At 41.5% G+C, this 24,317-nt stretch overlaps 1 protein-coding gene across 4 annotated transcripts in view; it reads right to left on the bottom strand.

Moving 5' to 3' along the window:
* Positions 1 to 24,317, bottom strand: part of ksr2 (kinase suppressor of ras 2) — a 197,218-nt gene that overhangs the window by 97,581 nt on the left and 75,320 nt on the right. The gene's annotated exons all lie outside the window — the stretch shown is intronic.

Raw genomic sequence — 24,317 nt, forward strand, 5'->3', positions numbered from 1 at the left:
ATAATTCGTTGTTCTGTTGACAAATGTCAGATAATAATTCCGCCATGAATTTCGGTGCGTCTCGCTTTAGCGCACGCTGTACGCTTGAAGTAACGTTAATTTTAAAAATGTAACCCAGCGATTGCATTAAGAACTAATTTGTCTTTCAATTGCTGTCCAACCTGTATTTTTTTGTCCAGTTTTGGAATAGTTACTGATTAGAATAGGTGCCTCTCCAAAGATTTCTCCTGACATTTTCTGGGCAGCTTTGCTACTTTTCTCATTGTATAACCACGATTTGTGCCGCTAAATATGCACATTTTCGAACAAACTCTATATGCATTGTGTAATATGATGTTATAAGACTGTCATCTGAAGAATTCTGAGAAGGTTAGTGAAAAACTTTATATATTTTGGTGGTTTATACGTTATCGCTATTTTTGCCTTGAATCAATGCTGTTGTGTTTCTGGCTATTGTGGTAACCTAATATAACGCTATATTGTGTTTTCGCTGTAAAACACTTAGAAAATCTGAAATATTGTCTGGATTCACAAGATCTGTGTCTTTCAATTGCTGTATGCTGTGTATTTTTAAGAAATGTTTTATGATGAGTAATTAGGTAATACACGTTGCTCTCTGTAGTTATTCTAGTCGCTTTGGTGAGTTGTGATGGTGGCTGCAATGGTAAACTATGATTTATACCTGAAATATGCACATTTTTCTAACAAAACATATGCTATACAATAAATATGTTATCAGACTCATCTGATGAATTTGTTTCTTGGTTAGTGGCTATTTATATCTTTATTTGGTCGAATTTGTGATAGCTACTGATGGAGGAAAAAGTGGTGGAGTAAAAAAAGTGGTGTCTTTTGCTAACGTGGTTAGCTAATAGATTTACATATTGTGTCTTCCCTGTAAAACATTTTAAAAATCAGAAATGATGGCTGGATTCACAAGATGTGTATCTTTCATCTGGTGTCTTGGACTTGTGATTTAATGATATTTAGATGCTAGTATTTACTTGTGACGCTATGCTAGGCTAATGCTAGTAGCTTTTCTACTGATGGGGGTGCTCCCGGATCCGGGTTTGGGAGGCGTTAGAGTTAAGAACAAATTCTTATTTTCAATGACGGCCTAGGAACAGTGTATTGTGTAATATGATGTTATAGGACTGTCATCTGAAGAAGTTTGAGAAGGTTAGTGAAAAAATGTATATCTTTTGCTGGTTTATTCGTTATCGCTACTGTTGGCTTGAATCAATGCTGTTGTGTGGTTGGCTATTGTAGTAAGCTAATATAATGCTAAATTGTGTTTTCGCTGTAAAACACTTAAAGAATCTGAAATATTGGCTGGATTCACAAGATCTTTGTCTTTCATTTGCTGTACGCTGTGTATTTTTCATAAATGTTTTATGATGAGTATTTAGGTAATTCACGTTTACTCTCTGTAGTTATTCTAGTTGCTTTGGTGAGAGCTGTGATGGTGGCTGCAATGGTAAACTATGATTTATACCTGAAATATGCACATTTTTCGAACAAAACATATGCTATACAATAAATATGTTATCAGACTGTCATCTGAAGAAGTTGTTTCTTGGTTAGTGACTATTTATATCTTTATTTGGTCGAATTTGTGATAGCTACCTATGCAGGAAAAAAATGGTGGAGAAAAAAAAGTTGTGTCTTTTGCTATGGTGGTTAGCTAATAGAAATACACATTGTGTCTTCCCTGTAAAACATTTTAAAATCAGAAATGATGGCTGGATTCACAAGATGTGTATCTTTCATTTGGTGTCTTGTACTTGTGATTTCATGAACATTTTATTATATGATATCCCTGTGGCTTTAGGCTAGGCTATGCTAGTCAGCTTTTTTGATGGGGGGGGGGGGATCCCGGATCCGGGTTTGTGACTCGTTAGAGGTTTAACTGCCTTGTTCAGGGACAGAACGGCATATTTTTTACCTTGTAAGCTCGGGGATTCGATCATTGTATGGTGTAGGGTTAAGATTTCCCTTCACTGGAACTAAGGGGCCTAGTCCGAATCATGAAAAACAGGCCCGGACCATTATTCCTCCTCCACCAAACTTTACAGTTGACACTATGCATTCGGGCAGGTAGCGTTTTCCTGGCATCCGCCAAACCCAGATTGGTGAAGCGTGATTCATCACACCAGAGAACGCATTTCCACTGCTCCAGAGTGCAATGGCGGCGAGCTTTACACCACTTTAGCCGACGTTTGGCATTGCGCATGGTGATCTTAGGCTTGTGTGCGGCTGCTCGGTCATGAAAACCCATTTTATGAAGCTCCCGACGAACAGTTCTTGTGCTGACATTGCTTCCAGAGGCAGTTTGGAAATCGGTAATGATTGTTGCAACCAAGGACAGACGCTTCAGCACTTGGCGGTCCCGATCTGTGAGCTTGTGTGGCCTACCACTTCACGGCTGAGCCGTTGTTGCTCCTTGACGTTTCCACTTCACAATAACAGCACTTACAGTTGACTGGGGCAGCTCTAGCAGGTCAGAAATCTGACAAACTGACTTGTTGGAGAGGTGGCATCCTATGACTGTGCCATGTTGAAAAACTGAGCTCTTCATTAAGGCCATTCTACTGCCAGTTTCATCTATGGAGATTGCATGGCTGTGTGTTCGATTTTATACACCTGTCAGCAATGGGTGTGGCTGAAATAACCAAATCCACTAATTTGAAGCGATGTCCACATACTTTTGTATATACAGTATATACAAAGAATTCAACCCCTTAACTTTTTCCACATATTTTACGTTACAGCCTTATTCGAAAATGTATTAAATAAAATTAAATTTGCATCAATCTACACATAATAACCCATATTAAATGTATTACAAATAAAAAAAGAAATACCTTATTAAAATAAGTATTCAGACCCTTTGCTATGAGACTCGAAATTGAGCTCAGGTGCATCCTGTTTCCATTGATCATCCTTGAGATGTTTCTACAACTTGATTGGAGTCCACCTGTAGTAAATTCAATTGATTGGACATGATTTGGAAAGGCACATACCTGTCTATATAAGGTCCCACACTTGACAGTGCATGTCAGAGCAAAAACCATGCCATGAGGTCGAAGGAATTGTCCGCAGAGCTCCGAGACAGGATTTTGTCGAGGCACAGATCTGGGGAAGGGTACAAAAAATGTCTGCAGAATTGAAGGTCCCCAAGAACACAGCGGCTTCCATCATTCTTAAATGGAAGAAGTTTGGAACCACCAAGACCCTTCCTAGAGTTTTTTTTCATTAGTTCACTGTTGATACAGTCCCAAAATGTTTTGCATGTCAGCAGTCAAGTTCTCAATATATTGGACTTTCAAGAAGCAGTGTCACTGGCCACATCATCATCGGCCAAATTATCATCCTACCCAACTTCCAAAGGAATATGAAGGTATATGTTGGACAAGCTGGTCAGGCCCCAAAACCACAACCACCACTGGCTTCTTTGTATCCTCGACATGTTAGGACACACTCATGTCCTGGTCACCTCAAAGACTGTATCAACTTAGCACACTTCATTTCAGTGGGGAAAAGAGGGAAAAGGCTTGCGCTGACTGTTGTAGTTACGCTACTATGTGCTTGTGTCGTGAAAGGCTTGTTATTATATTTGGCTGAAATGCCCATTGTTGATATGCTGTAAGTGTGTGAATGAGATTTAAACATGAACAAACATTGAAAAGTTATTTGGCTATTCAAGCACAACAGAGGCATGGCAGTACCACTTATATTCCTAGATATACCGTACCAAGATAGTTTCGGTCATGACATTTTGTCAGCCGGTAACTGTCATGTAAATAACTGCCATGCTCACGTTAATTGAATGGTAATTAACATAAATACACTTAGCATCTCCGGGCTACCACGCATAGCCTACAAGCCACTGATGCGGACCTTTGGAACATCTACATTTGAAAAAGTCTAATAATTCCATTTAATATAGCCTGCACCTTCACATTAAATCCTTTATTTATTTTAGGCAGGTCTAAAGAAACATGACATGAAGAAAATGTAGCCTTTATTTCAGAAGAACAGAATAGCATATTCTGAGTCGTCCTTATGTTAGACCCTGATCTGGCTATGCCATATGACTGTGGGCTACACTAGTTCATTAAGCAGACAAGATGTACTTCTAATTACCGTGGCATTATTTTATATTATTTTCTAGTAAGAAGAATAAGGTTGATACAATAGCTGATATTTTCCCCAAACGATTTCCCGAGGGAGTGAGCACGTGCGGCTATTCTGTGTTGAGCGTTTAATAAAGTGATTATTTGAAACATGTCCTCATATATGATTAATTTATAGTTATTTATGCAACTTTAGTTGTGATACAAATCTTAGAATGTGTTAGAAATCAAAACATATATCCTAAGACTGCATGATGCAACTAACGATGATGAAGAAAAAGTTGCATTAAAGGCATGTGCTGTGCTCGGTTTCTTGTGCAGGCTGCACACATTTCATCAATCTCTAACACACAATTTAACAAGCACTTGATAATATTCTCACCTATCAGACTCTTCTCAATTGAATCTGGTCTTTACGTACATACAGCCTACTAATATACTATATGTGTAGAATTAATTTTGAGTTAGAATGGCCCATAAAAAAAACATGTAACCCATAGGCTAATAGCGAATAGCGAATGGAGAAAGCGTTTCGTACGTTTACATTTTTAATACAGTGCCTTCAGAAAGTATTCACACCCCTTGACCTTTTCTACATTTAGAAAATGTTACAAATGGTGTTACAAATAGGCATTCAAATGTATTTAATTGTCTTTTTTTTTATCCACACAAAATACTCAAAGTGGAAGATATATACACAACCGGACGAAAGTTTTAGAACACCTACTTATTCTTTATTTTTACAATTTTCGGTGCATTGTTTGTGTTTTGTGTTCATTATTTATTTTATTTATTAAAACACTCACTCCCTGAACTTGCTTCCCGACTCTCAGCGCACTCGTTACAGGTGCAACTTTCACTGGGGATGGGAGGGACATGACGCCCCAGTTTTATCATTGCACTGTGATACAAAATGCGGAAACTGTGTGCTTCAGCGCCATGCAGACGCCTCAGAGCGGTCGGGTGGGCTTGTTTGGCAGTTTCAGCCAGCTGAATTTAGGACCGCGCGGACACCACAGTGCGTGCGAACAGAGTCAGATGTTGTCTGTGTGTGTTGTGATTTTTCTCAGAGTTGTCAAAGCAAGCAGAGCAGAAACTGGCTACTCTTTATTTGACTGATGAAGCTGGCAAGGTAACTGCTGTCACGATCGTCATGGGAAGAAGTGGACCAAAGCGCAGCGTGGTACGTGTTCATTCTATTTATTTATTTAATGATCACCGACAACAATAAAACAAATACGAACGTGACATTCTGCAGGGAAAAATAACAACCAATGCAAAAATAAGATCCCACAAATGAAAGAGGGAAAAAAGGACTGCCTAAGTATGATTCCCAATCAGAGACAACGATGGACAGCTGCCTCTGATTGGGAACCACACTCGGCTAAAAACAAAGAAACAGATAACATAGAATGCCCACCCCAAATCACACCAAATAGAGAAATAAAACGGCTCTCTAAGGTCAGGGCGTGACAACTGCTGTTTCACTTAGCAGAAAAAAAGTATTAATTCCTAGCTAGCTAGCTCACTAAATTGAACTATTCTCTTTGCCTCGATCACACTAGACCAGAATCAAACATTAAAACCAGCAGCCGATATTGAAGAACGATTGTCACGACTTCCGCCGAAGTCGGTCCCTCTCCTTGTTCGGGCAGTGTTCGGCGGTCGACGTCACCAATCTTCTAGCCATCACTGATCCATTTTTCATTTTCCACTGGTTTTGTCTTGTCTTCCATCACACCTGGTTCCAATCCTATCAATTACATGTTGTGTATTTAACCCTCTGTTTCCCCTGTCGGTGTGTCCTTGTCGGTGATTGTTTGTTGTATGTATTGGTGCAAGTTAGTTTCTGGTGTGCGACGGGTTTTGCACCCTCTTATTTTATTTTATATATTTTGGTTTCCGGAGTTTTTGAATATTTATTAAACTGATCCGTTTATACCAAGTTCACTCTCCTGCGCCTGACTTCCCTGCCACCAGCACGCACCCATTACACCGATATTCTGACGTTTTTTGACAGCGCAGTGTGAGTTTTTATTAGTGTCAGTACAGCAATGTAACGTTATTGATGTCAGTTTCTCAAAGTAATTCCCTACTTTTCACAATGACACGGTATAAACAGCTACATGTTTCACTGTCATGGTGCACAGTCAGTTCACAACACTATGCTCGTCATGTCTTAGCAGAATCAGATGGTGACGGGTATCCCAGCAGGGTGTCAGGTGAATTTTGCAGTATATTATAACAACCAGTGAATGGATATGAAGTTCCATCTTGAGTTGATTGGTAGGCTACATTTAAGAGATCTGTGAATAATGGTCATTTCAATTACTGAAGCATTGATTCTTTTCTTGCATAATATAATGTATAAATGTACACCAAGGTAATTCTTTGTCATGCCTCATCTGAGCAGGATCAGATGGTGACAGGGGTCTCAGCAGGGTCAGGCAGCAAGTAAAGACCAGTTTGTGACCGCTGACGTGACATTTTTCAGATGCAACACTTTATTCTCTCTATGCAGCAAACACTGGACAAACCAGAAACACTTCAAATATCGAAACTATGTTATGGCAGTCAGACAAACCTCTAAAGTTGTGAGGAAAACCTGGGAGACACTATTGATGATGATGATGAATGGATACAGATGTAAGACCATCCAGCTCCAGCTCAGCCCAAGCTTATTTTCTGTCCTGGCACTCCAATGGTGGAATCAGCTTCCCCTAAAGCTAGGACAGCAGAGTACCTGCCCAACTTTTGAAAAATTCTGAAATCCTACCTCTTCAAACAGTATCTTAAATAATCCTCCTCCTCATCTCGAACCCCCCCCTTCCCCGCCCCCCAAAAAGTTTTACAAAAAAGTATAAATACTTTCTATGCCTGTGATATGTGGTTTTTCCACCTAGCTATTTTAAGATGAACTGTAAGTCACTCTGGATAAGTGACAAAATGTTTTCATGTTTTAATAGAACATACCTATAAGCCAGTGAAACTGAATAGCATGCACTCAGGAATGTAATTCCTCTAATGGAGTTGTAAAACACAAAAGGGGACATATTTGCATATGTTATGATCTTGTGAAAGCTGGATGAATTCTGGCATGCCTATAGATTCTCCCATCTCCCTGTTTTTGATTGCTTGGAAATGTTGATACTGGAGACTGTTATAAGAAGAAACTGTGTAACCATAGCATTTATAGCAGCTAAGAAATGCATTACCATTAATTGGGAGGTTGGTTATCCTATATGTAATACTGTATGACAAAAGGGGTCTGTATTGAAAACATTAGATTTTTTGGGGTCAAGCAGTCACAAATGTGTTTATTTTTTTATGCCACACGAGACACCTGTTGGATTTGTGCCTGTTTCAGTGGATTCAATATATTATTATTACAGTCATTTACCGTTCTTATTGTCGGAGTGGACATGTGTTTTGCAGAACTCACAACCTATGCTACACCTGATTACGCATATAAAAGTATGACTAGTCTACCTGGCCTGCATGCAAATGTAGGCCTATAAATGTGCCCATTTGGGGATGTCTGATATTATTTCTGATTGTCTTAACTCACCACCACTAATGAGCTGTGGAGCTTCTCAAAGTATTTTTTCTTCACCTCAAACAGCAACTAAACAAAGTCTGTTTTTAGAATCAATTGAGAATGACAATAGTTCCTCAAAATATTTGAACAATATTTACAGTTCGCCCCTTTTCGATTACCACTCGGCATAAAAGGGGAAAATGTAATGCTCTGATCCAGTGGAAACATAAAATACCTGATTACTTCTTATCCCTTACACAAATAGCCTACAGCTGTGTCTGTCCCGAGCTCACTGGCACAGGAAACTCTGAGGGCCCAGAATATTTTATATAATGTTTCAAGTTTGCTAGTGTGAGTTTCAGGGCGACCCAGTTGACAGTTGATACAATGTTTCGAGTTTGTTGCAGACAGGCCATGCGGAGCCAATGTGATTTATAGGATATTTATTTTCATCGGGATATTTTCTGCCTGCAGGCTGCAATGTTTTTATGTTGGCTTTATGTAGACTAATTTTACATAGTTGGTAATGGCAATAAAAGTTACTTTTAGATTTGTATAATTTTAATTTAGATTTAGATAGAACCACAGACAATGATTTTAAGATACAAAGACTATTATAAATTAAATTAAACTGTTCCACAAAAATTTGCATATGAAAAACATAACTGGCACGCAGATTGGTAGAAATGGTAAGATAAATTGACACTCCAAATGGAAAAGGTTGCCGATCGCTGGTGTAGCCTTTTACCGGCAATTTCAGGAGCTTAACGGCAGAATCTGCGAAGGCAAGCAGCAGCGGGAGAAAAAGGGTCAAACAGTTTTTTTTCTCTGGCTCCCTCGAATCATTTGTGTGTCTTAATTATTAATTATTTAATCAAACAGCATGTACAGCATGTACACAAGTACACAAGCTCAGTACATATAGAAGATTTTAGTAAAACACATAGGGTGTGTCTATATATGGAAAAATGCATGTTTAAAAATGTTGACCAATCGATTAGTCAAAAGACCACCCTTGGTCGACTAAGGTTTTTTTCCATCAGCTACAGCACTAGTAGAAATGCATGAAATTTGCTTTAGATGCCTCAAAGAAATTGAAGGACCCCCAGACCCCCTGCCAGGTTATGTCCCCCCCACTTCTAAAACCAAAGTTGAGCCCCCTGGTTAAGTATAGATACTCACGGCAAGGCAGAGCTTAACATGACCACGCCCGAGTAGGGTACAGCTTTAGGGGTACTCGCATTACTCCTATGTTAAATTGCCTACCTTACTCATAACCTGACAACGGCTGTATTCTTTTTAAAATTAATTCTATAAACATTTCGGAAATGCTTGGTTGGTCATTCTTTTTTTCTTTTTTATACTTTGCTTTTATTGTAGGAACACAAAGAAAGTACAAATAAAGTAAAATAAAAGAACAAAAAAGATCTGGCAGTTACTTCATCATCATATCATCATATTAGTTACATTGGCATCTTTGAATTAGACCTTTTCCAAGTACAAAACCCATTTCTCCTAGTATTCCTGACCTCTCTCCTGTTGAGTTCTTAAAGCAAAGGTCATACGCTCCATGTGGTGTATTTCTTCTACAATGTCTATCCATTGTGTCACTGTGGGAGGGTCTTTTTGTAGCCATTTCCTAGTGATAGCCTTTTTACTGGCTGCCAGTAGGACCTTCAAGAGGTACTTTTCTCTATTGTGTAAGTTATCAGGTATTTCACCCAAGTACAAATAAATTAATGTTTGTTCTATGTCAAGTCCCATTATTTTTCCAATGTTAGATATTATTTCTCCCCAGTAAGTTTCGATTGCGGGGCAGGACCAAAAGATATGAGAGTGGTCCGCCCTTAATAGACCGCATTCTCTCCAACAAGAGTGTGGTGAGCCAGTCTGTTTTGATTTCAGTTTAGGTGTTATGAAGAAACGTATAACATTCTTCCAACAGAATTCTCTCCATGATCTTGAGTTGGTGGAGCTTTGTTGAGTCTCTAATATGTTCAACTATGTTTCATCAGTTATTTCAATGTTAAGTTCCTCCTCCCATTTCTTTTTAATATAGTTTGTAGAATTTTTCTTTGAGGATTGAATACCCAAGTAGAGATTTGAAATCGTTTTTTTGTTACTCCCCAAGTTGTATGCGTTAGTGAATACTTGGATTAATTTTGGAGGTGCTCGAGGGTCAGTCACTTTTATCTCCCTTAAGAAATAGTGTCGGACTTGTAGGTATCTGTAAAAATCTTGTTTATCCAAGCCATGTTTTTTTACTTAGGTCCTGGAAGTTATCTAGGTTCCCATTCCTTATAATTGTACTGAATGATGTGTTGCCTTTCTGCGTCCATTGTTTAAATCTGCTGTCCTGAGTTGCAGGTATGAAGCTGGGGCCGCATGCGGGCCAACTCAGCAGTTTGATCTCTCTGTCTAAATTATTTTGCTTAACTACCCTAAACCATGTCTTCAGAGAGAAATTAATCCACTGATTTTGTCTATTGTATATTTCTTTTACCATGTCCTTATTTCCCAAAACTGACTGTTTGGGTATCTCTGTCAAAGTAGTCTCGATGTCTTTCCATTTGGATTCGTATTCTGAATTGCACCAACAAACCAGAGGTCTCAATTGGGCTGACACATAATAATCTTTTAGGTTTGGTAAGGCCATACCCCCACAGTTTTTTGGTAATTGTAATGTTGTATATCTAGTTCTTGGTCTCTTACTGTTCCAGATAAACCTTGATACATGCATACATGCATATCTTATGTTCATTATCTCTTATTGTTATTCCCTCTATAGTTGGGTCCAGTCTTATTGCCTGTGCTAATGGTTCGAGGTACAAGGATAAAAGCGTGGGTGAAAGATTACAGCATTGTCTTGCCCCTCGCTCTAATTTTATCGTTCGCGTCAAATGTCCATTTATCTTTATTCTAGCGGTCGGACATGAATACAGTGTTTTGATGCACTGTATCACTTCTTTGTTGAAACCAAATCTTTCCATAACTTGGAATAGGTAATCCCATCCCACTGAATCAAATGCTTTTTCTGCATCTAGACTGATTAATATTGCACTTGTCTTATTCTGAGTAATGTGGTCCATGACATGTAGTGTTCTCCTTATATTGTCCTGTGTCTGCCTATTTTGTATGAAACCAGTTTGATCTCCGTCAATCAATTCTGGGATTATGTTCTCCATTCTTTTGGCTATTATTGATGCATATAGTTTATAATCTGTGTTAAGAATTGCGATAGGTCTATATGAACTGCATTCTTTCTTATCTTTACCCTCTTTTGGGATTACAGATATGATGGCCTCTCTCCATGATGGTGGGAGACCCACCTCCCTCAGAGTCAAGTTAAAACAGGCCTTATATTGCAATCCAAGATGGCGTAGCAGTCAGATGTCCTTTGTCCTCGTCCTGTCCCGTGTATATATATTTTATATATTTTTCTTCGCATTTCTTTTTATATATATTTTTTTCTTCTTAAAAACTCAACTTCAAAACACTCTCCTGCAACCCACCTCACCAAATGTGGTGCGGATCTGTTTTTTTTCCTCAAAGGTATTATTCACCTCGTATCCGAAATCTACAACAGAAGCTAGCCAGAAGTTAGCCAGCTCACAAGCTAACGTTAGTAGTTCAGCTAACCACAGCTAGCGCTCATCAGCTATCCTTTAGCTCGGAAAACTATTGCCAGTTTTGTACAACGCGACTCAGACCAGAGCATACCAGACCTTTTTTCTCTCCATATCCCCGGATTTTTACCGCAAGCTCTGGACATTTACACCTGGATCTTGCAGCTAACCAGCTGCTATCCGAGTGACTATTGGCTAACATCAATTCCGGAGCAAACACCAATTATCCCGGAGCTAGCCAGCTGAAGAGTTCCATCAGCCACTCCTGGGCTACAATCACCTATCCGGACCCGTTTACTGCCGATGCGGAGCCCCACCGGGCCTTCACGACTGGGATACCGACGTTATCTGCCCGAGGGAGTTATTCAACTGGCCCCTCCATCGCGACGTAACCTGAACGCCCATATGCTAACTGCGGCACGCTAATCGTTAGCTGTCTTGACCATATCGGCTGCTATCTGAACAGACAACCTCTCTTTCGCCATCGCCATCCGGCTTGGATTCTCTGTCGACACGACCACGTCTGGTCTGCAGACGAATAGCCCATCCGCTGTGCCCTCAACCGGCCTCCGTCTGAGCAGACCCCCTCCGTCTGAGCAGGCCTCCCCCCGGGCTACTAACTTTAAACGCCGCGGGCTAGCTTAGTGGAGGCCTCACTGCTCCATCTACGGCTGCCCCCTGGACACTATGATCACTTGGCTACATAGCTGATGCCTGCTTGACTGTCCATTAATTCACGGTACTCCATTCCGTTTATTTGTGTTTTATCTGTCGGCTCTGTGCTTTAACTCAGGATCTGTGTGTAGTTAATCCGACCCTCTCTGCCTAGCCGTCACCATTTTTACCTACTGTTGCTGTGTTAGCTGACTAGCTGCTGTTATATCACCTGTTGTTTTAGCTAGCTCTCCCAATCAAGACCTGCAATCACTTTACGCCTTATTGCATGTCTCCCTCAAATATCAATATGCCTTGCATACTGTTGTTCAGGCTAGTTATCATTGTTTTGGTTTGCAATGGACCCCGTAGTTCCACTCTCCGTACCTCTGATACCTCCTTTGTCCCACCCCCCACACATGCGGTGACCTCACCCATTGAGACCAGCATGTCCAGAGATACAACCTCTCTTATCATCACCCAGTGCCTGGGCTTGCCTCCGCTGTACCCGTGCCCCACCATACCCTGGTCTGCACATTATGCCCAGAATCTATTCTACCACGCCCATAAATCTGCTCCTTTTATTCCTTGTCCCCAACGCTCTAGGTGACCAGTTTTGATAGCCTTTAGCCGCACCCTCATCCTACTACTCCTCTGTTCCTCGGGTGATGTGGAGGTAAACCCAGGCCCTGCATGTCCCCAGTCACCCTCATTTGTTGACTTCTGTGATCGAAAAAGCCTTGGCCTCATGCATGTCAACATCAGAAGCCTCCTCCCTAAGTTTGCCTTACTCACCGCTTTAGCACACTCTGCCAACCCTGATGTCCTCGCCGTGTCCGAATCCTGGCTTAGGAAGGCCACCAAAAATTCTGAGATTTCCATACCCAACTATAACACTTTCCGTCAAGATAGAACTGCCAAAGGGGGAGGAGTTGCAATCTACTGCAGAGATAGCCTGCAAAGTTCTGTCATACTTTCCAGGTCTATGCCCAAACAGTTCGAACTTCTAATTTTAAAAATTAATCTCTCCAGAAATAAGTCTCTCACTGTTGCCGCCTGCTACCGACCTCCCTCAGCTCCCAGCTGTGCCCTGGACACCATCTGTGAATTGATCGCTCCCCATCTAGCTTCAGAGTTTGTTCTGTTAGGTGACCTAAACTGGGATATGCTTAACACCCCGGCAGTCCTACAATCTAAGCTTGATGCCCTCAATCTCACACAAATCATCAAGGAACCCACCAGGTACAACCCTAAATCCGTAAACATGGGCACCCTAATAGACATTATCCTGACCAACTTGCCCTCCAAATACACCTCTGCTGTCTTCAATCAAGATCTCAGCGATCACTGCCTCATTGCCTGTATCCGCCACGGGTCCGCGGCCAAACGACCACCCCTCATCACTGTCAAACGCTCCCTAAAACACTTCTGCGAGCAGGCCTTTCTAATCGACCTGGCCCGGGTACCCTGGAAGGATATTGACCTCATCCCGTCAGTTGAGGATGCCTGGTCATTCTTTAAAAGTTACTTCCTCACCATATTAGACAAGCATGCTCCGTTCAAAAAATGCAGAACCAAGAACAGATATAGCCCTTGGTTCACTCCAGACCTGACTGCCCTCGACCAGCACAAAAACATCCTGTGGCGAACTGCAATAGCATCGAAGAGCCCCCGCGATATGCAACTGTTCAGGGAAGTCAGGAACCAATACACGCAGTCAGTCAGGAAAGCAAAGGCCAGCTTTTTCAAGCAGAAAATTGCATCCTGTAGCTCTAACTCCAAAAAGTTCTGGGATACTGTAAAGTCCATGGAAAACAAGAGCACCTCCTCCCAGCTGCCCACTTCACTGAGGCTAGGTAACACGGTCACCACTGATAAGTCCATGATAATCGAAAACTTCAACATTTCTCAATGGCTGGCCATGCCTTCCTCCTGGCGACTCCAACCTTGGCCAACAGCCCCTCCCCCCCCCCGCTGCTACTCGCCCAAGCCTCCCCAGCTTCTCCTTTACCCATATCCAGATAGCAGATGTTCTGAAAGAGCTGGAAAACCTGGACCCATACAAATCAGCTGGGCTTGACAATCTGGACCCCCTATTTCTGAAACTGTCCGCCGCCATTGTCGCACCCCCTATTACCAGCCTGTTCAACCTCTCCTTCGTATCATCTGAGATCCCCAAGGATTGGAAAGCTGCCGCGGTCATCCCCCTCTTCAAAGGGGGAGACACCCTGGACCCAAACTGTTACAGACCTATATCCATCCTGCCCTGCCTATCTAAGGTCTTCGAAAGCCAAGTCAACAAACAGATCACTGACCATCTCGAATCCCACCGTACCTTCTCCGCTGTGCAATCCGGTTTCCGAGCCGGTCACGGGTGCACCTCAGCCACGCTCAAGGTACTAAACGATGTCATAACCGCCATCGATAAAAGACATTACTGTGCAGCCGTCTTCATCGACCTGGCCAAGGCTTTCGACTCTGTCAATCACCATATTCTTATCGGCAGACTCAGTAGCCTCGGTTTTTCTAATGACTGCCTTGCCTGGTTCACCAACTACTTTGCAGACAGAGTTCAGTGTGTCAAATCGGAGGGCATGTTGTCCGGTCCTCTGGCAGTCTCTATGGGGGTACCACAGGGTTCAATTCTCGGGCCGACTCTTTTCTCTGTATACATCAATGATGTTGCTCTTGCTGCGGGCGATTCCCTGATCCACCTCTATGCAGACGACACCATTCTGTACACTTCCGGCCCTTCCTTGGACACTGTGCTATCTAACCTCCAAACGAGCTTCAATGCCATACAACACTCCTTCCGTGGCCTCCAACTGCTCTTAAACGCTAGTAAAACCAAATGCATGCTTTTCAACCGTTCGCTGCCTGCACCCGCACGCCCGACTAGCATCACCACCCTGGACGGTTCCGACCTAGAATATGTGGACATCTATAAGTACCTAGGTGTCTGGCTAGACTGCAAACTCTCCTTCCAGACTCATATCAAACATCTCCAATCCAAAATCAAATCTAGAGTCGGCTTTCTATTCCGCAACAAAGCCTCCTTCACTCACGCCGCCAAACTTACCCTAGTAAAACTGACTATCCTACCGATCCTCGACTTCGGCGATGTCATCTACAAAATAGCTTCCAATACTCTACTCAGCAAACTGGATGCAGTCTATCACAGTGACATCCGTTTTGTTACTAAAGCACCTTATACGACCCACCACTGCAACCTGTATGCCCTAGTCGGCTGGCCCTCGCTACATGTTCGTCGTCAGACCCACTGGCTCCAGGTCATCTACAAGGCTATGCTAGGTAAAGTGCCGCCTTATCTCAGTTCACTGGTCACGATGGCTACACCCACCCGTAGCACGCGCTCCAGCAGGTGTATCTCACTGATCATCCCTAAAGCCAAAACCTCATTTGGACGCCTTTCCTTCCAGTTCTCTGCTGCCTGCGACTGGAACGAATTGCAAAAATCTCTGAAGTTGGAGACTTTTATCCCCCTCAACAACTTTAAAAATCTGCTATCCGAGCAGCTAACCGATCGCTGCAGCTGTACATAGTCCATCTGTAAACTACCCACCCAATTTACCTACCTCACCCCCCATACTGCTTTTATTTATTTACTTTTCTGCTCTTTTGCACACCAGTATCTCTTCTTGCACATGATCATCTGATGATTTATCACTCCAGTGTTAATCTGCTAAATTGTAATTACTCGATTTATTGCCTACCTCATGCCTTTTGCACACATTGTATATAGATTCTCTTTTTTCTACCATGTTATTGACTTGTTTATTGTTTACTCCATGTGTAACTCTGTGTTGTTGTCTGTTCACACTGCTATGCTTTATCTTGGCCAGGTCGCAGTTGCAAATGAGAACTTGTTCTCAACTAGCCTACCTGGTTAAATAAAGGTGAAATAAAAATAAAATAAAAAAAAGTAGAGGTGCTAATTGTTCTCTGAAGGTCTTGAACCATTCTGAAGGGAAGCCATCAGTGCCTGGAGACTTGTTGACTTTTTGTTGAGATATTGCTTTATTAATTTCTTCGGTGGATATTTCTAAAGTTAGTCTATCATTTTGCTCTGTCCCAATTGAGGGGAGATCAAGTGAGTTCAAAAAGTGCTCTATTGTCTGTGCATCTGCCTTCTCTGGTTGCTTGTACAGATTTGTGTAATATGATTCAAATGCATTCTGTATTTCATCTAATTTGCATGTGATCTTTTTTGTTTTGGGGTCTTGGTATTGTGTGCTTGTTGTTTCCTGAGTCTCGATGCTAGTAATTTGGTTGCCTTTGAGCCTGCTTCATAATATCGTTGTTTCAGGAACCTAAGCTTTTTCTCTACTTCTTCTCTATAAATCTCGTCAATTTCCTGTTTTAACTTTTGAATCTCTCGTAATATAAGAGGGTCTTTGTATTGACTATGAGATGGTTCTAAGTTTCTTAGGGTTTCCTGTAATTTCAGCAGTTTCTGTGCTTTAATCTTTTTCTTGAGAGACGATGTGGCTATGATCTTTCCTCTAATAACCGCCCTAGCTGCATCCCACAATATAGCAGGAGATACTTCCCCATTATCATTATTCTCCAGATAGATGTTCAATTCTGTCTTTATTCATTCCTTGAATGCTGGATCATTCAGCATGCTTGTATTAAGTCTCCATATAGTATTTCTTGGTTTGCTATCAAGGTGTAGAGTGAGGTAAACTCCATTATGATCTGATAAGTCGCTCTGCCCGATCCTACCATCCTTAAGCCTGTGTCTATCTGCACTGTACATAAAAAAAGTAGTCTAACCTGGAGTATTCAGTGTGGCGGGCTGAGTAAAAAGTATATTCCTTATTCGTCTTGTGGGTGTCACGCCATACATCGAGCAGTCCTAGATCCTGCAGTATCCTATTGATCTTTTTGGCAACTAGGCTCATTTTCCTATTTTGATTTGTGCTGTCCAATTTTGAGTTTAAAATTGTGTTAAAATCCCCTCCACAGATAAGAGTGCCAGTGGTTTCTGTGGCAATTAAATCAAACACCTTCCCGTAGAAGTCCATGTCACTCCCTGGGGGTGCGTATACATTAAATAATGTAACTTCCTTGTTATCCAGTTTACATTTAACAAGTATAAATCTACCCTCCTTGTCTTTTATTTCTGACATAAACTCAAAATTAACTGAATTTGGGATCAAGATTGCAACTCCCCTTCTACCCATTTTGTAAGAAGAAAAAAAAGTGTTCCTATATCCCATTTTCTTGAGTTTCTCGTGTTCAGGTGTGGATAAGTGAGTTTCCTGCCAGAATAGTATGTCAACTCTCTCCCGTTTCATCTTTGCTATTACCTTACTTCTCTCGATGGCACTCCCCAGTCCGTTTACATTGAGACTTATGACCTTAAGTTCCCGATGATGCATCGATATAAATAAAAAAACTGTGCACCATATCTGCCTGCTTATCATGAACCTAAAAATGAACAAAAAATCTAAAATGATAATAAAGTCAACCAAAGTGGGAAAATACTTTGATATTTGGCCTCCCATGTCAGAGGACTGTCTCTTGCCTCTGAGGTTTGAGGGGATGAGCCTGTCCGCAGGATGGGCCCCTCGCTCAGATATGAAAATGCGTGACGTAGTCACAAACAAGACCTGGTGGAACCGAAAATAATAAGGGCGCCTATTTCGTCGCTTATACACATCGGTTAATTACAAGTTAAAACTATATCGGTCATGCATGCATATCATGAATCCTCCCCTTAATATTGTAACGTCCTGACCAGAGTTCTTATGTGTTTTGCATGTTTAGTGTTGGTCAGGACGTGAGCTGGGTGGGAATTCTATGTTGTGTGTCTAGTTAGTCTGTTTCTGTGTCCAGCCTAATATGGTTCTCAATCAGAGACAGCTGTTAATCGTTGTCCCTGATTGAGAATCATATATAGGTGGCTTGTTTTGTGTTGGGAATTGTGGGTGGTTGTTTCCTGTCTCTGTGTTTGTATTCTGCACCAGATAGGACTGTTTCGGTTCGCCACATTTTGTTATTTTGTTCGTTGTAAGTGTTCACTGTTTTTGTTTACTTAAACATGTTGAGCACTGGCTACGCTGCGTGTTGGTCCGATCCCTGTTTCTTATAGTGAAGAGAGGGAAGGCTGCCGTTACAGATATGCCCTTCTGTCGCCCGTTGTCAATGTGTCATTAATCCTTAGCTAATATATATGTTATTAACGTGACGATACTTAATGTGTTCATAAAGAACACATGCTTTTGGCTACTCACCCTTGTTCAGCATTGGGGGAAAATAGGGGAGATATTTTATATATTGCAATGTCAACCGTAACAACCCAAAGTCTTAACAGCTGCGGTAACTATTAATTCTGTTAAATCCGATTCAGTGTCTTACATCTTCCCGTTGAAAATGCCTGAGTCTCTCTCGGATGTGAACGTCCTCTCGCCGAGATGGTTTCCCTCTTTCTCCATGACCCTACTTGTCGACAACGATCCATGGGAGAGCCTGCTCGAGTCTTTCCGCTGGTGATGTCGCCTTTCTCCTGGCGGTATACTCCACTGGGAAGCCCCTTGACTTCAGCCGCCTCGTCTGCATGCTCGTATGTAACCGGGCCATTTTTCTGAAATACCCGCATTTTTGCCGGGTATGGTGTTTGGAAGCGAATACCCTTCTCTTTAAGTGCTTTCTTAATGGGGGTGTATTCTATCCTTCTTTTCAGTATCTCTCCCGCGTAGTCATGATCAAAGAACACTCGTTGGCCTTGGAAGTTAACAGGCTTTTTCCAGGTAGCATGTAAAGCTTTATTTGACTGAGAATTTTAGGAACCGTACTACTATGGATCTTGGTGAGGCGCCGCTGGGGGGTTTTGAGGCCAGAGCTCGGTGTGCTCTCTCGATTCCCAGGTCAGTGTCGTCGTCAAGTATGTCCTTGAATAGACCCTCCACGAAGTTGGGCATAGAGTCTTTTTCTGCGCCCTCTACTACGTTATAAAGTCTAATGTTGTTTCAACGTGAGAAACCTTCGAGTTCTGTCACTTTTGCCTGTAGTGTGTGTTGGCTTTACAGTGACTGTTCAAGTATTTCCTTGACTGCGAAGTTCCATGTGTCCGTTTCCCCAATGCGCTGTTCTGCATCCCCCATTCTTGTAGATATGCTGTGAAGTTCTAATTTGTTTTCTTCCAGTTTCTGGTTAATGTCCTTCTTGAACTCATTTAGTTATTTCCTTACATCTTCTCGAAGTTCCTCTCGTAAGCCTGTGAGCGCCTCGCGCAATTCCTCCTTCGTCACCTCACGAAATGAGAGTTCTTTTGCTGCTGCTATCTTATTTGCGCTAGCATTAGCCATTTCGGGTTCATCGACGATTATATCTTCTGCTGTCTTGTTACGGGCTGTTGTTGTAGCTCCGCGACCTTTTCCTATTTTCCCCTTTTCCATTTTGCGTAAGTTATTATAATGCTCAGAGTAAATACTTGAATTTGGGGGGGAAATACCCAACCGATCTGCAGTACGAAAAACTAGGCAGCCATTTCCTAAGTTGCGTCACCGCTTGGTTGGTCATTCGTAACATTCTTCCATGCCGTCTTAGTCAACAAACGACATCATACCTAAAAACATTTGAATTCTAAACGTAAAAATGTTAGGATGAACACATGGAACCTACGTCACGATTATCAGCCAAAGAGACGATTCCAACAGACTATATTAATTAGCTAGCTAACCCTCCTTTTACGACGCTGATAAGCTGTTGCGTACTGTTCTGTTTGAACAATGTTAGGAGAAAAATACTACCAAATTAAGTTTCATCAACTGCCCAAGGACCAGGTTAACGTCATGGTTTCAGGCTTTTACGCCGTGATGTTAGCTACAGTTGGAAGTCAGAAGTTTTCATAAACCTTAGCCAAATACATTTAAACTCAGTTTTGTCACCATTCCTGACATTTAATCCTTGTAAAAATTCCCTGTCTTAGGTCAGTTAGGATCACCACTTTATTTTAAGAATGTGAAATGTCAGAATAAGAGTGGAGAGAATGATTTATTTCAGCTTTTATTTCTTTCATCACATTCCCAGTGGGTCAGAAGTTTACATACACCCAATTAGTATTTGGTAGCATTGCCTTTAAATTGTTTAACTTGGGTCAAACGTTTCGGGTAACCTTCCACAAGCTTCCCACAATAAGATGGGTCACTTTTGGCCCATTCCTCCTGACAGAGCTGGTGTAACTGAGTCAGGTTTGTAGGCCTCCTTGCTCGCACACGCTTTTTCAGTGCTGCCCACAAATTTTCTATAGGATTGAGGTCAGGGCTTTGTGATGGCCACTCCAACACCTTGACTTTGTTGTCCTTAAGCCATTTTGCCACAACTTTGGAAGTATGCTTGAGGTCACTGTCCATTTGGAAGACCCATTTGCGACCAAGCTTTAACTTCCTGACTGATGTCTTGAGATGTTGCTTCAATATATCCACATAATTTTCCTTCCTCATGATGCCATCTGTTTTGTGAAGTGCACCAGTCCCTCCTGCAGAAAAACACCCCCACAACATGATGCTGCCACCCCCGTGCTTCACTGTTGGGATGGTGTTCTTCGGCTTGCAAGCATCCCCCTTTTTCCTCCAAACATAACAATGGTCATTATGGCCAAACAATTCTATTTTTGTTTCATCAGACCTGAGGACATTTCTCCAAAATGTACAATCTTTGTCCCCATATGCAATTGCAAACCGTAGTTTGGCTTTTTTATGGCGGTTTTGGAGCAGTGGCTTTGAGCGGCCATTCAGGTTATGTCGATATAGGACTCGTTTTATTGTGGATATAGATACTTTGTACCTGTTTCCTCCAGCATCTTCACAAGGTCCTTTGCTGTTGTTCTGGAATTGATTTGCACTTCTCACACCAAAGTACGTTCATCTCTAGGAGACAGAACGCGTCTCCTTCCTGAGCGGTGTGACGGCTGCATGGTCCCATGGTGTTTATACTTGCGTACTATTGTTTGTACAGATGAACGTGGTACCTTCAGGCATTTGGAAATTGCTTCCATGGATGAACCAGACTTTTTGAGATTTTTTCTGATTTCTTTTGATTTCCCCATGATGTCAAGCAAAGAGGCACTGAGTTTGAGGGTAGGCCTTGAAATACATCCACAAGGTACACCTCCAATTGACTCAAATTATGTAAATTAGCTTTTCAGAAGCTTCTAAAGCCATAACATAATTTCCTGGAATTTTCCAAGCTGTTTAAAGGCACAGTCAACCTAGTGTATGTAAACTTCTGACCTACTGGAATTGTGATACAATGAATTATAAGTGAAATAATCTGTCTGTAAACAATTGTTGGAAAAAGTACTTGTGTCATGCACAAAGTAGATGTCCTAACCGACTTGCCAAAACTATAGTTTGGTAAAAATAAATTTGTGGAGTGGTTGAAAAATGAGTTTTAATAACTCCAACCTAAGTGTATGTAAACTTCCGACTTCAACTGCATGTGTATTGCTCAAAGCTTGCTAGTTAGCTTACAAGAAGGACTAATGAACTGTATCCATCCAAATAACAACTATAATATTCTTCTGCATTTGGATATTTATGCAAACCTGGAGATTCCACCAAGTAGGTGTATAGATTGCCATAGGATACTTGGGCCATTTGGTAGGGTTGTCTGCACAGCTGGTCTCTGGCAAGTTGAAAGGACATAGGCAAGCCAAGAATAATCAACTTTCTAAATATGTACCTCGACCATTCAGCGACAGGCAAAGACTGGAAGAAGTTACACGACATATTTAAGATTAGAGAATTAGATTGAGATGAACTTCTCTCGCTAGCCAGCTAGATATCAACTAACCGGCAAAAAAGCTAGGGGTAAACAAACAGTGACGTAAGTATAATCGGACAGCTTTACTAGCTTTACTGTCAGTGTTGGCCGGTCGTGTAAAAATGTAGTGTCAGAATAAGTATCATGCAAATCATTTGTTGTTGTGACAGCCAAGTATGTTAATAACGACACGTGAGCCTGCAGAAAATGTTTATTTATTGAAACTACAAAAAAGTGTCAGTTTGCTGAGGATGCCATGAAAGTTTGGCTAAATACATGGGAGTAATGCGAGTACCTTATTGCTGTACCCTACTGGGGGCATGGTCACATTAAGCCACATCGAGCCGTGTGTATATATTGTGGAGTAATATTTGAGATCCATCCTTAGTTTTCTCCTATCACAGCCATTAAACTATGTAACTTTAAAAAAATCCCCTTTGGCCTCATGGTGAAATCCCTGAGCGGTTTCCTTCTTCTCTGGCAACTGAGTTAGAAAGGACGCTTGTATCTTTGTAGTGACTGAGTGTATTGAAAATCCATCCAAAGCATAATTAATAACTTCACCATGCTCAAAGGGATATTCAATGTCTGCATTTTTGGGGGAAAACCTCCCTGGTCTTTGTGGTTGAACTTGTGCTTGAAATTACTACTCGGCTGAGGGACCTTACAGATAATTGTATGTGTGGGGTACAGTGATGGGGTAAACATTAAAAAATCATGTTAAACACTATTATTGCACACAGTGTGTCCATGCAACCTTTAATGTGACTGGTTCAATAAAATGTGCTGAAATGTATCCTGAACATATTTTGACATGCCATAACAAAGGGGTTGACAAGACTTTTAAGCTTACATTTTTTTAAATTAATTTGTAAACATTTCTACAAACAAAATTCCACTTTGACATTGTGAGGTATTGTGTGTAGATCAGTGGCACACAATCTCAATTTAATCAATTTAAAATTCAGTCTGTAACTGTCACGTTCTGACCTAAGTTCCTTTTTTATGTCTTTATTTTTAGTTTGGTCAGGGCGTGAGTTGGGGTGGGCATTCTGTTGTTTTTCTATGTTTTGTTCTGTAGGTGATTTTCTATGTGTTTGGCCTAGTATGGTTCTCAATCAGAGGCAGGTGTCAGTCGTTGTCTCTGATTGGGAGCCATATTTAGGTATCCTGTTTTCATTTGTGTTTTGTGGGTGGTTGTATCCTGTGTTAGTGTTTTCTCCATACGGGACTGTTTCGGGTTGTTTGTACTTTTGTTGTTTCGTTCAGTATTCTGTTTGATTTATTAAATATATCATTTTGGACACTTACCACGCTGCGCATTGGTCCTCCTCTTCTTCCAACTACGACAAGCGTTACAGTAACACCATTTTTGGGGGAAAAAGTCAAGGGGTGTGAATACTTTCTGAAGGCCCTTTACGCCAGATAGGCTACACCGGTTGTAAAGCGGATTTATCTGCTTCATTTTAAGAACTAAGCAATAAATATAGCAGCAGGAGAAAGCTGGGATCCTCTTTTAAAAAGTGTCCACCCAAAACTCTGTTTCCACACTCGATTGCTTATTGACTGGGCTTATAAGAACACGTTTCACTTGGCTCTATCGGCTATGCATGGGCTCTGCAACCCTGTCCTAGGCCTATAGGCTACGCTTAAGAGTTATATACAATCGCCACAACATCAAAACAAAACATGTGCAACTGCATGTATTTTCATCAGGCAGAACCATAACGCACTGAATGACAGAACATTTGACTTGGAATGTAGTCGATTAATCAGTTACCAAAAAGCCAAGCTTACATTCATCTTAAATATACATAGTTGATATTTCCCACCTATTGTATCTCTGTGTTTACAGGTCTATATTTCCATTATGCATTAAGATATTCTAATTATTGTTGTGTATGATGGGCAGACAACTGACTACTTGTATTCCACATTTTGAGCAATATCAGAGTTTGTAATATTGGGTTCCATCCCCCCTCTATCCAGGCATTATTCTACATTTTCTTGTTAAGGGGGTTTGTAACAATATCTATCAATGCAATCACTTTTTCAGTAAAATATCATAAATGGGAGACATTAGGGGAGTGAGAAACATGGTTGTGTCTTGTTGTACCTCGGGTAGGGGTATCACAATTGTTTGGAGGCATTGCCACTAGCCTAGTCTGTGTACGGATGCACTCTGCGGCCCAACAGCAAATCAGCTCCAAGTGATTCACATGCATAATAGAAAGATATACACTGAGTGTACAAAACATTAGGAACACTTTCCCTTTTTGCCCGTCAACCTTTTTCAACCTACTGTCAACCTTTTCAGCCTCAATTCGTCAGGGCATGGACTCTAAGGTCTCAAAAGTGTTCCACAGGGATGCTGGCCCATGTTGACTCCAATGCTTCCCACAGTTGTGTCAAGTTGGCTGGCTGTTGTTTGGGTGGTGGACCATTCTTGCTACATAGGGGAAACTGTTGAGGGTGAAAAACCAAGCAGTGTTGCAGTTCTTGACACACTCAAACCGGTGCACCTGGCAACTACTACCATACCCCATTCAAAGCCGCTTAAATCTTTTGTCT

The sequence above is a fragment of the Salvelinus fontinalis genome, chromosome 4 (assembly GCF_029448725.1).
Source record: "Salvelinus fontinalis isolate EN_2023a chromosome 4, ASM2944872v1, whole genome shotgun sequence".
NCBI classification, from domain to species: Eukaryota; Metazoa; Chordata; class Actinopteri; order Salmoniformes; family Salmonidae; genus Salvelinus; species Salvelinus fontinalis.